Genomic DNA, 11,459 nt, shown 5'->3' with positions numbered 1-11,459 from the left:
TTATTATCTTTTAAAATAATAAAATATGCTTTCACACAATTTTATGGTGCTTTAATCCTATTCATGTAAGTGAGACAGAACAAACACAGTGATCAGCTGATTAAATCATGGGAGGCAGGGACTCAGGCCTATGTTTGATCTTTGGCAGCAAGTAATGTAATGGACTCTGGAGGCCTCTTTTTAGAAGCCTAATTCATGAAATTCCAGAGCTTGTACTCGTATATTTATTTACCATGGCAATTGCAACAAAATAACATAAAAATGAGATCACCCAATTTTGATGTTGTTAAGGAATTCTACATACCATCAAAATGGCTTGTCCCAAAGCAAGCATGAAATAATTGCCCAACATCTTTAACATGTCTATTGAACAATTTATGTTTAAAGACTAAACTCTTCGAACTGAAACATATTTTATAAAATAAGTCCTTTGTGTCAACTTTTTTTAAGTCATTGAAACTTTGATACAGCATGAAGAAAACAATTTAGTGTGACAGAAATTAATTCACAACTTTTACTCTTCTGAATGTATTAGCTTATTAGCAAGAAAAGGTCTTTCCTAGTTTGTACATTCCAATTTAAAGAAAAATGGAAACAATTATAAGAACTTTGATTTGTTATGAGTTCACTTTTTTTTTTTTTTCCTTCGGTACGTGGGCCTCTCACTGCTGTGGCCTCTCCCGCTGCACAGGCTCCAGACGCGCAGGCTCAGCGGCCATGGCTCACGGGCCCAGCCGCTCCGCGGCATGTGGGATCCTCCCAGACTGGGGCACGAACCCACGTCCCCTGCATTGGCAGGCGGACTCCCAACCACTGCCACCAGGGAAGCCCCACTTTTTTTTTTTTAACAAGAGAAAAACAAATTCATTTACATGTGCATTGAGCATACACAAGGGAGAACTCAGAGATGAATACCTCAAAGGGATGGTTGGAATTTGGGGTCTATAGACCTAATTCACTAGGGGAAGGGGAAGGGGAGAAAGGGCATTTATAGAAAAACAAATGACATCTTGGAAAGATCAAAGGGACCTTAGAAGAACCAATGGGGGATATGTCAGTCTTGTGACAAAGTCTGTTTGGGTGTGATGAGAAGATTACAGTTGCTTTGCAGAAGAAGATTTAGTGACTTTTGAGATCTTTGGGGAGGCTCTGTTTTTAGGCAGATATGGGATTTCAGAAACTAAATGCATTCAGCTCAAAATCATTTTGATGCCCAATCCCAAAGTATTGACATATACACACTACTATATGTAAAATAGATCATTAATAAGAACCTGCTGTACAGCACAGGGAACTCTACTCAATACTCTGTAATGGCCTATATGGGAAAAGAATCTAAAAAAACAAAAAAAAGAGTGGATATATGTATATGTACAACTGACTCACTTTGTTGTACACCTGAAACTAACACAACACTGTAAATCAACAACACTCCAATCAAAAAAAATTTTTTTAACATCTTTATTGGGGTATAATTGCTTTACAATGATGTGTTAGTTTTTGCTTTATAACAAAGTGAATCAGTTATACATATACATATGTTCCCATATCTCTTCCCTCTTGCGTCTCCCTCCCTCCCACCCTCCCTATCCCACCCCTCTAGGTGGTCACAAAGCACGGAGCTGATCTCCCTGTGCTATGCGGCTGCTTCCCGCTAGCTATCTACCTTACGTTTGGTAGTGTATATATGTCCATGCCTCTCTCTCGCTTTGTCACAGCTCACCCTTCCCCCTCCCCATATCCTCAAGCCCATTCTCTAGTAGGTCTGTGTCTTTATTCCTGTCTTACCCCTAGGTTCTTCATGACATTGTTTTTTCTTAAATTCCATATATATGTGTTAGCATATGGTATTTGTCTTTCTCTTTCTGACTTACTTCACTCTGTATGACAGACTCTAGGTCTATTCACCTCATTATAAATAGCTCAATTTCATTTCTTTTTATGGCTGAGTAATATATCATTGTATATATGTGCCACATCTTCTTTATCCATTCATCTGTTGATGGACACTTAGGTTGCTTCCATGTCCTGGCTATTGTAAATAGAGCTGCAATGAACATTTTGGTACATGACTCTTTTTGAATTATGGTTTTCTCAGGGTATATGCCCAGTAGTGGGATTGCTGGGTCATATGGTAATTCTATTTTTAGTTTTTTAAGGAACCTCCATACTGTTCTCCATAGTGGCTGTATCAATTTACATTCCCACCAGCAGTGCAAGAGTGTTCCCTTTACTCCACACCCTCTCCAGCATTTGTGGTTTGTAGATTTTCTGATGATGCCCATTCTAACTGGTGTGAGGTGATACCTCACTGTAGTTTTGATTTGCATTTCTCTAATAATTAGTGATGTTGAATAGCTTTTCATGTGCTTCTTGGCCATCTGTATGTCTTCTTTGGAGAAACGTCTATTTACATCTTCTGCACATTTTTGCATTGGGTTGTTTGTTTTTTTAATATTGAGCTGCATGAGCTGTTTATATATTTTGGAGATTAATCCTTTGTTGCTTCATTTGCAAATAGTTTCTCCCATTCTGAGGGTTGTCTTTTCGTCTTGTTTATGGTTTCCTTTGCTGTGCAAAACCTTTGAAGTTTCATTAGGTCCCATTTGTTTATTTTTGTTTTTATTTCCATTACTCTAGGAGGTGGGTCAAAAAAGATCTTGCTGTGATTTATGTCAAAGAGTGTTCTTCCTATGTTTTGCTCTAAGAGTTTTATAGTGTCCGGTCTTACATTTAGGTCTCTAATCCATTTTGAGTTTATTTTTGTGTATGGTGTTAGGGAGTGTTCCAATTTCATTCTTTTACATGTAGCTGTCCAGTTTTCCCAGCACCACTTAGTGAAGAGACTGTCTTTTCTCCATTGTATATCCTTGCCTCCTTTGTCATAGATTAGTTGACCATAGGTGTGTGGGTTTATCTCTGGGCTTTCTATCTTGTTCCATTGATCTATGTTTCTGTTTTTGTGCCAGTACTATATTGTCTTGATTACTGTAGCTTTGTAGTATAGTCTGAAGTCAGGGAGTCTGATTCTTCCAGGTCTGTTTTTTTCCCTCAAGACTGCTTTGGCTATTCTGGGTCTTTTGTGTCTCCATACAAATTTTAAGATTTTTTGTCCTAGTTTCGTAAAAACTGCCATTAGTGATTTGATAGGGATTGCATTGAATCTGTAGATTGCTTTGGGTAGTTTAGTCATTTTCACAGTATTGATTCTTCCAATCCAAGAACATGATATATCTCTCCAATTGTTGGTATCATCTTTACTTTCTTTCATCAGTGTCTTATAGTTTTCTTTTTCTTTTTAAAATGATTCTTACATAGTTGTTTCTTTTTTTTAACATCTTTATTGGAGTATAATTGCTTTACAATGGTGTGTTAGTTTCTGCTTTATAACAAAGTAAATCAGTTATACATATATACGTGTTCCCATGTCTCTTCCCTCTTGCGTCTCCCTCCCTCCCACCCTCCCTATCCCACCCCTCTAGGTGGTCACAAACCATCGAGCTGATCTCCCTGTGCTATGTGGCTGCTTCCCACTAGCTATCTATTTTACGTTTGGTAGTATATATATGTCCATGCCACTCTCTCACTTTGTAACAGCTTACCCTTCCCCCTCCCCATATCCTCAAGTCCATTCTCTAGTAGGTCTGTGTCTTTATTCCCATCTTACCCCTAGGTTCTTCATGACCTTTTTTTTTTTTCCTTAGATTCCATATATATGTGTTAGCATATGGTATTTGTTTTTCTCTTTCTGACTTACTTCACTCTGTATGACAGACTCTAGGTCTATCCACCTCATTATAAATAGCTCAATTTCGTTTCCTTTTATGGCTGAGTAATATTCCATTGTATATATGTGCCACATCTTCTTTATCCATTCATCTGTTGATGGACACTTAGGTTGCTTCCATGTCCTGGCTATTGTAAATAGAGCTGCAATGAACATTTTGGTACATGACTCTTTTTGAATTATGGTTTTCTCAGGGTATACGCCCAGTAGTGGGGTTGCTGGGTCGTATGGTAGTTCTATTTTTAGTTTTTTAAGTAACCTCCATACTGTTCTCCATAGTGGGTGTATCAATTCACATTCCCACCAACAGTGCAAGAGGGTTCCCTTTTCTCCACACCCTCTCCAGCATTTATTGTCTCTAGATTTTTTGATGATGGCCATGCTGACCGGTGTGAGATGGTATCTCATTGTAGTTTTGATTTGCATTTCTCTAATGATTAATGATGTTGAGCATTCTTTCATGTGTCTGTTGGCAATCTGTATATCTTCTTTGGAGAAATGTCTATTTAGGTCTTCTGCCAATTTTTGGATGGGTTGTTTTCTTGATATTGAGCTGCATGAGCTGCTTGTAAATTTTGGAGATTAACCCTTTGTCAGTTGCTTCATTTGCAAATAGTTTCTCCCATTCTGAGGGTTGTCTTTTTGTCTTGTTTATGGTTTCCTTTGCTGTGCAAAACATGCATGCCTTTTCTCTCCCTAGGTAGGTTTATTCCTAGATATTTTATTCTTTTTGTTGCAATGGTAAATGGGAGTGTTTCCTTAATTTCTCTTTCAGATTTTTCATCATTAGTGTATAGGAATGCAAGAGATTTCTGTGCATTAATTTTGTATCCTGCAACTTTACCAAATTCATTGATTAGCTCTAGTAGTTTTCTGGTGGCATCTTTAGGATTCTCTATGTATAGTATCATGTCATCTGCAAACAGTGACAATTTTACTTCTCCTTTTCCAATTTGTATTCCTTTTATTTCTTTTTCTTGTCTGATTGCCGTGGCTAGGACTTCCAAAACTATGTTGAATAATAGTGGTGAGAGTGGACATCCTTGTCTTGTTCCTGATTTTAGAGGAAATGTTTTCAGTTTTTCACCATTGAGAATGATGCTTGCTGTGGGTTTGTTGTATATGGCCTTTATTATGTTGAGGTAGGTTCCCTCAATGCCCACTTTCTGGAGAGTTTTTTAAACAATAAATGGGTGTTGAATTTTGTCAAAAGCTTTTTCTGCATCTACTGAGATGATCATATGGTTTTTATTCTTCAATTTGTTAATATGATGAATCACATTGATTGATTTCCATATGTTGAAGAATCCTTGCATCCCTGGTATAACTCCCACTTGATCATGGTGTACGATCCTTTGAATGTGTTGTTGGATTCTGTTTGCTAGTATTTTGTTGAGGATTTTTGCATCTGTATTCATCAGTCATATGGGTCTGTAATTTTCTTTTTTTGTAGTATCTTTGTCTGGTTTTGGTTATCAAGGTGATGGTGGTCTCACAGAATGAGTTTGGGAGTGTTCCTTCCTCTGCAATTTTTTGGAAGAGTTTGAGAAGGATGGGTGTAAGCTCTTCCCTAAATGTTTGATAGAATTCACCTGTGAATCCATCTGGTCCTTGACTTTTGTTTGTTGGAAGATTTTTAATCACAGTTTCAATTTCATTACTTGTGATTGGTCTGTTCATATTTTCTATTTCTTCCTGGTTCAGTCTTGGAAGGTTATACCTGTCTAAGAATTTGCCCATTTCTTCCAGGTTGTCCATTTTATTGGCATAGAGTTGCTTGTAGTAGTCTCTTAGGATGCTTTGTATTTCTGCGGTGTCTGTTGTAACTTTTCCTTTTTCATTTCTAATTTTATTGACTTGAGTCCTCTCCCTCTTTTTCTTGATGAGTCTGGCTAACGGTTATCACTTTTGTTTATATTCTCAGAGAACCAGCTTTTAGTTTTATTGATCTTTGCTATTGTTTTCTTTGCTTCTATTTCATTTATTTCTGCTCTGATCTTTATGATTTCTTTCCTTCTGCTAACTTTGGGTTTTGTTTGTTCTTCTTTCTCTAGTTCCTTTAGGTGTAAGGTTAGATTGTTTATTTGAGATTTTTCTTGTTTCCTGAGGTAGGCTTGTATATCTGTAAACTTCCCTCTTAGAACGGCTTTTGCTGCATCCCATAGGTTTTGGATCATCGTGTTTTCATTGTCATTTGTCTCTAGGTATTTTTTGATTTCCTCTTTTATTTCTTCAGTGATCTCTTGGCTATTTAATAACGTATTGTTTAGCTTCCATGTGTTTGTGTTTTTTACATTTTTTTCCCTGTAATTCATTTCTAATCTCATAGCGTGGTGGTCAGAAAAGGTGCTTGATATGATTTCAATTTTCTGAAATTTACTGAGGGTTTATTTGTGACCCAAGATGTGATCTATCCTGGAGAATGTTCCCTGTGCACTTGAGAAGAAAGTGTAATCTGCTGTTTTTGGATGGAATGTCCTATAAATATCAATTAAATCTATCTGGTCTATTGTGTCATTTAAAGCTTGTATTTCCTTATTAATTTTCTGTTTGGATGATCTGTCCATTGGTGTAAGTGAGGTGTTAAAGTCCCCCACTATTATTGTGTTACTGTTGATTTCTTCTTTTATAGCTGTTAGCAGTTGCCTTATGTATTGGGGTGCTCCTAGATTTAGTGCATATATATTTATAATTGTTATATCTTCTTCTTGGATTGATCCCTTGATTATTATGTAGTTTCCTTCCTTGTCTCTTGTAACATTCTTTATTTTAAAGAAGTCTATTTTATCTGACATGAGTATTGCTACTCCAGCTTTCTTTTGATTTCCATTTGCATGGAATATCTTTTTCCATCCCCTCACTTTCAGTCTGTATGTGTCCCTAGGTCTGAAGTGGGTCTCTTGTAGACAGCATATAGATGTGTCTTGTTTTTGTATCCATTCAGCAAGCCCATGTCTTTTGGTTGGAGCATTTAATCCATTCACCTTTAAGGTAATTATCGATATGTATGTTCCTATTCCCATTTTCATAATTGCTTTGGTTTTTTTTTTTTTTGTAGGTCCTTTTCTTGTCTTGTGTTTCCCACTTAGAGAAGTTCCTTTAGCATTTGTTGTAGAGCTGGTTTTGTGGTGCTGAATTCTCTTGGCTTTTGCTTGTCTGTAAAGCTTTTGATTTCTCCATCGAATCTGAATGAGATCCTTGCCGCGTAGAGTAATCTTGGTTGTAGGTTCTTCCCTTTCATCACTTTAAGTATATCATGCCACTCCCTTCTGGCCTGTAGAGTTTCTGCTGAGAAATCAGCTGTTAACCTTATGGGAGTTCCCTTGTATGTTATTTGTCGTTTTTCCTTTGCTGTTTTCAATAATTTTTCTTTGTCTTTAATTTTTGCCAATTTGATTACTATGTGTCTTGGCGTGTTTCTCCTTGGGTTTATCCTGTATGGGACTCTCTGCGCTTCCTGGACTTTGGTGGTTATTTCCTTTCCCATGTTAGGGAAGTTTTCGACTATAATCTCTTCAGATATTTTCTCTGGTCCTTTCTCTCCCTCTCTTCTCCTTCTGGGACCCCTATAATGCTAATGTTGTTGCGTTTAATGTTGTCCCAGAGGTCTCTTAGACTGTCTTCATTTCTTTTCATTTTTTTTTTCTTTATTCTGTCCCGCAGCAGTGAATTCCACCATTCTGTCTTCCAGGTCACTTATCTGTTCTTCTGCCTCAGTTATTCTGCTCTCAATTCCTTCTAGTGTATTTTTCATTTTAGTTATTGTATTGTTCATCTCTGTTTGTTTGTTCTTTAATTCTTCTAGGTCTTTGTTAAACATTTCTTGCATCTTCTCTATCTTTGCCTCCATTCTTTTTACGAGGTCCTGCATCACCTTCAGTATCATTCTTCTAAATTCTTTTTCTGGAAGGTTGACCATCTCCACTTCATTTAGTTGTTTTTCTGGGGTTTTATCTTGTTCCTTCATCTGGTACATAGCCCTCTGCCTTTTCATCTTGTCTAACTTTCTGTCAATGTGGTTTTTGTTCCACAGGCTGCAGGATTGTAGTTCTTCTTGCTTCTGCTGTCTGCCCTCTGGTGGATGAGGCTATCTAAGAGGCTTGTGCAAGTTTCCTGATGGGAGGGACTGGTGGTGGGTAGAGCTGACTGTTGCTCTGGTGGGCAGAGCTCAGTAAAACTTTAATCTGGTTGAGTGCTGATGGGTGGGGCTGGGTTCCCTCCCTGATGGTTGTTTGGCCTGAGGCAACCCAACACTGGAGCCTAGCTGAGATCTTTGGTGAGGCTAATTGCAGACTCTGGGAGGGCTCACGCCAAGGAGTACTTTCCGGAACTTCTGTTGGCAGTGTCCTTGTCCCCACGGTATGTCACAGCCACCCCCCACCTCTGCAGGAGACCCGCCAATACTAGCAGGTATGTCTGGTTCAGTCTCCCCTGGGGTCACTGCTCCTTCCCCCGGGTCCTGATGTGCACGCTACTTTGTGTGTACCCTCCAAGAGTGCAGTCTCTGTTCCCCCCAGTCCTGTCGAAGTCCTGCAATCAAATCCCACTAGGCTTCAAAGTCTGATTCTCTAGGAATTCCTCCTCCCGTTGCCGGACCCCCAGGTTGGGAGGCTTGATGTGGGGCTCAGAACCTTCACTCCAGTGGGTGGACTTCTGTGGTATAAGTGTTCTCCAGTCTGTGAGTCACCCACCCAGCAGTTATGGGATTTGATTTTACTGTGATTGCGCCCCCTCCTACCATCTCATTGTGGCTTCTCCTTTGTCTTTAGATGTGTGGTATCTTTTTTGGTGAGTTTCAGTGTCTTCCTGTTGATGATTGTCCAGTAGCTAGTTGTGATTCTGGTGTTCTCACAGGAGGGAGTGAGAGCACATCCGTCTACTCCGCCATCTTGGTTCAGGGCCTGGGAGAATCTATTCTTATTCTATTTCCTTTGAGCCATCTAGTCCATTGTAGGAATTTATCAGATACCTCACAGAATTTTTACTCCATGACACCTTAATCAATTCAGAGGGTTCAGTAATTGGTACACCTGTAATTTAACTTTCCCACATATATGAATGTTAATTGGCCTTTGTTTCACCAAGACTTCCTTAGTTATATGTTTCACTGTTTGATGTTGAAAGCATTTGTCTCATCCATCCCTATCAAGCCTCTGAATTCATCCATTATTTCTATCCCTTTCCAGACCTATTTACAAATTGGCCAAATCTTTTCTGACTTCAACTCTTTCTTATAATACCTTTTCAAAAGCAGCCGATATCCACCAACATATGCTAGTAACATTCAGATGCCTGAGTTTTTCTTCTAGAGCTCCAAATTCATTAGTAATATGATCTGCTTCTCAAGTTGTCAATGGCAAAAGTTTTACCAAATATTCCACTATAATCTGTATTGACATATTTCCACTCTCCAATAACAACTTCCCTACATCCCCTACCCTGCCCCTAAACCTTACTTTTTAGGTTTTGGTTATGTGTACTACTCCCATTCTAGACACAAATTCTACATCAATAAAGATCAGCTTGGTGCTTTGTGACCACCTAGAGGGATGGGATAGGGAGGGTGGGAGGGAGAGTCAAGAAGGAGGAGATATGGGGATATATGTATATGTTTAGCTGATTCACTTTGTTATACAGCAGCAACTAACAAACCATTGTAAAGCAATTATACTCCAATAAAGATGTTAAAAAAAAAGAGATAGACTAGATCATTCTGCATTAACAAACAGACCCAAAGTAGAAATGAATTAAAACTATAGAGTTTGTTTTCCAGTGACTCTGTAAATTCCCTGAAGTTTGATAAAGGGACTCTGCTTTGCATCAGCCTTGATTGGAAGTACAGGCTGACAATGCCTCCATGCAGAGTGTTGCTTGTTACAAGGACAGGAAAGAAGGAGTATGGCAAATTGCATCCTAGATCTTAAACTCCCACCTATAAGCGAAACACATAATTTCCACTTTAACTTCATTGCCAAAGTAAGTCTCATGGCCACATCTAATTTCAAAGGAATGGACAAGTACAATCCTGCCATGTGCCTGGAAAGAGAGGGAACTGAAATGTTTGTGAACAGCCAAAAACAAAAATACCACATTTATTAGTTAAGAGTTTGGTACTGGGTAATGAATAGAGAGATATGAGAAGGCAAAAAATAGAAAGTCTAAACATAGTCACAAATGAATGTGAGAATTCCGCATATAATCAAGGTGCACTTCAAATCAATTAGGAAAAGATGAATTATACAAGGAATGGTGTTTTCATAACTCAATAAATACATTTAAATCTCAACCTCACTCCTGAAACCAAAATCAATTTTGAAGAGATAAAAGATTAACATATAGGGCTTCCCTAGTGGCACAGTGGTTGAGAGTCCGCCTGCTGATGCAGGGGACACGGGTTCGTGCCCCGGTCTGGGAAGATCCCACATGCCGCGGAGCGGCTGGGCCCGTGAGCCATGGCCGCTGAGCCTGCGCGTCCGGAGCCTGTGCTCCGCAACGGGAGAGGCCACAACAGAGAGAGGCCTGCGTACTGAAAAAAAAAAAAAAAAAAAAAAAAAGAAAGATTAACATATAAAAAAATGTGGGGGCTTCCTTGGTGGCGTAGTGGTTAAGGGTCCGCCTCCCAATGCAGGGGACACAGGTTCAAGCCCTGGTCTGGGAAGATCCCACATGCCGCGGAATGCCCGTGCAACTAAACCCGTGCGCCACAACTACTGAGCCCACGTGCCACAACTACTGAAGCCCGGGTGCCTAGAGCCCGTGCTCCGCAACAAGAGAAGCCACCACAATGAGAACAAAGAGTACAAAGAGAGAACAATGAGAACAAAGAGCCACCGCAACAAAGAGTAGCCCCCACTCACTGCAACTAGAGCAGCAACGAAGACCCAATGCAGCCAAAAATAAATAAATAAATTTATTTTTAAAAATGTGAAATCATAACAGCATTAAAATAAAACATAAGTCACCTTAAATAAGTTTTGGTGCATATATAAGCACCCGAATCACAGAGAAAAAGTTACAAGCACAAAGAAGAATTCAGAAACAAATTTTAAAATAAACTTCATGTTCATTACATAAAAATTTAATGTTCCCATATGGCAAAAAACATATACCTTTAATAAATGAGAAAAAATAAACTGAGGAAAATATTTGCAATGCATGTGGCAAATAAAAGGCATATTTTAATATATAAAGTACTGAGTACAAGATTTACAATCTAATAAAACAAGGGCAAAGGATATAAGCAGATAATCTACAATAAAGGAAATTTAAATGGCTTTTAGACAATTAAAATATGTGCAGTGACTAGTTATTTTAGATTATTATATCAAAAAACATCAAAATATATGATAGTATTCTGACCTCTTCAAGAGCTGGGAAATCAATGAATACATAATTTTTGTTTTTGCTTTTGTTTTGCGGTACGCGGGCCTCTCACCGTTGTGGCCTCTCCCGTTACGGAGCACAGGCTCCGGACGCGCAGGCCCAGCGGCCATGGCTCAAGGGCCCATCCACTCCGCGGCACGTGGGATCTTCCCGGACCAGGGCACGATCCCGTGTCCCCTGCATCGGCAGGCGGACTCCCAACCACTGCTCCACCAGGGAAGCCCAGTTTTGTTTTTTAACATCTTTATTGGAGTATAATTGCTTTACAATGATGTGTTAGTTTCTACTT

The sequence above is a fragment of the Pseudorca crassidens genome, chromosome 7 (genome assembly GCF_039906515.1).
Source record: "Pseudorca crassidens isolate mPseCra1 chromosome 7, mPseCra1.hap1, whole genome shotgun sequence".
In the NCBI taxonomy this organism is placed as follows: domain Eukaryota; kingdom Metazoa; phylum Chordata; class Mammalia; order Artiodactyla; family Delphinidae; genus Pseudorca; species Pseudorca crassidens.
This window is presented reverse-complemented; position numbering follows the sequence as displayed.